This window comes from Pinus tabuliformis, chromosome 2_1 (assembly GCF_031772625.1).
Source record: "Pinus tabuliformis cultivar Carrire ecotype Pingquan chromosome 2_1, CPIR1, whole genome shotgun sequence".
Taxonomy (NCBI): domain Eukaryota; kingdom Viridiplantae; phylum Streptophyta; class Pinopsida; order Pinales; family Pinaceae; genus Pinus; species Pinus tabuliformis.
In genome coordinates this window covers 646,489,779-646,491,976 of record NC_142299.1, presented here as the reverse complement: position 1 = coordinate 646,491,976, position 2,198 = coordinate 646,489,779, and the positions used below count along the sequence as shown (strand labels likewise).

The 2,198-nt window shown below is 38.4% G+C and overlaps 1 pseudogene; it reads right to left on the bottom strand.

Moving 5' to 3' along the window:
* Positions 1-837: 837 nt before the first annotated feature.
* On the bottom strand, positions 838-1,822 carry LOC149202242 (sucrose nonfermenting 4-like protein pseudogene; annotated as a pseudogene).
* Positions 1,823-2,198: the final 376 nt, after the last annotated feature.

The window sequence follows — 2,198 nt, the reverse complement described above, 5'->3', positions numbered from 1 at the left end:
TATACTTTTGATTTGAGGGTAATGATGATAAAGCAGGTGTTGATACACATTCAATTCTGCAAGGAGAACATTCTTACTGCCATGAAAACTTTGATGTAACTATTGTTGTTACAGACATTACTACTAGAGCCTCCTATTGCAAATCTGAATATTGAAATCCTTGCTTAAGATGACATCTTGATTTGTCTACAAGAGTTGAACACTTCACAACAAGTCATAAACTCTAGCTAACTGATTAGTTGTTTCTTGCATACCTCCACAAATGATCATCATGAGATGATGCCAGGATCCACTGTAGCTGCTTCAAAGGATAAGGAATCCATGATTTACATCTGTCTTGTTCACAACTTCGATTGTGAACAAGACTATAATACTGTCATCGATATACAGGGTTTGCATAATGTTGAACAGACCATAAGAGATGTTGAGCTGCTATTCATAGAGTACTGCCTCACATAGCAGTCCTGGAGTCATAAATAATAGTGATGTTTATAGTTTCAGATCTTCAAACTTTCAGGAGGATTATTTTTATTGACATAATCTCAGCTCTGCCACTTCAGGTTTCTTCTTAAAGCTGAAAGTGGTTTGATTCCGTTACAAGAATCAAATGCTTCCTCCGCTTGATGACTGTTGCTATCCTTAAAAAAAAGGTTTACAGGAGATTGCAATGGGATTTCTGTAAATTAAAAAAAACTTCACAGATTGGCTCAACTGATATAAGAAATTCAAGTTGAGTATGTCTCTATCAGCATTCTCTTTTCTACAGTGCCATATCCATATGCCCATTCCAATGTTGTTCTACCATACCACTGTTATTCTTGTACTGGGGCATATGCTCTATCGCTGCAATGTCACTTCTAGAATATATATATCCAGTAGTGAACCATTGTCATTAACTATTGGGATTGCACTAACATGAGCTTCAAGAGAAAGAGCAGAACTAAGGGATTCAATTGATCAAAACATTGCAAAAGGGTGGCCACCTCCATTCCCAATTTCTGGTATCCATGTACCTATGGGCAACACATAAATGGGTTGTTGCAGGAGTGCCATAGTCTTGGCAGCATGTCTGAAACTTCTGAATTTACATTTTAGTGTTTCAGAAAGAGATTTGACATGAGCCATCTCATGTTGAAGAATATATGACAGGTACCGTAGCAACCTTATTTTGCAAAATTCTCTGTGCCACATCCTTCAGAGAATCATAAGGACTTACATAAGAGATCTCCGAAATGGTGGCATAGACTGATCAGATTGTTGTTTCTTAATAAACATCTTTTGATCTTTCCAAGCAGCAATGGTATATGTCTCAAGCTCTTCCTCTGAGAGAATTGCTCCATAATTTCCAAGCTCTCTTAGGATTGTGATAAAGTCTGCAGCACTGAGCATACCTACAAACTCTCCCTTGTTGAAATCCCATAAAGGAGCCACAGAAATACCCTATTGATAAAGTGCATGGAATGCTTGCTTCATAGGCAAACTAATATCCAGAGCCACTACCTTTCCTGACTCGGGAAGCAAATCGTAAGCAGTGCATGTAGATAAAATATCTGCAATTTGGCATTGAAAAACTTCTATCTCAGCATCTGATATCCTTCTGGGCTGGCTCCACCTTCTGAAAGACATTAGGATCTACGTCCATGCGGGATCTTGATATCAATAGCTCTGGACTTACAGCTGTAGGTAAAAGTTCTGGCCCAGTAACAAACAAAACATTGTTGACAGTCCCAAAGGTAGGTGCAAAACCATATAGGATGCTAAACAGTGACAGGATTATCTCCAAAATGTAAGCTATAGAACCGTGCCAACTATGCAAAGTCATCTATAGGGAGAACGAGTCAACTGAATCAAATCATGTACAAAAAGGACCGAACTATATGAGATTAGGTGATACCTTTTGATTGTGCTAATTGAGAGATGACATATAAAACATGGTTCCGTGAAGTGCGAGAATCGTAGAAAAACATCTCCTGCGCTATCCCTTATGGCCTCATTCCAGTTACATGCCCGATGATGTGGTCCTCCAAAATAGGTACTTGAATCCTTCAAACAAGGTACCACAGTAGATTCTGATTTTCAAAGCAAAATATTCTACCACAAACAAATGCACAGAAGAGTCAAATTCGGCTAAAATGAAGAGACTCAGTCCTCCTAAATAAGCACAAAGCTTCTGTAATGAACTAGTAACTATCCTAAAT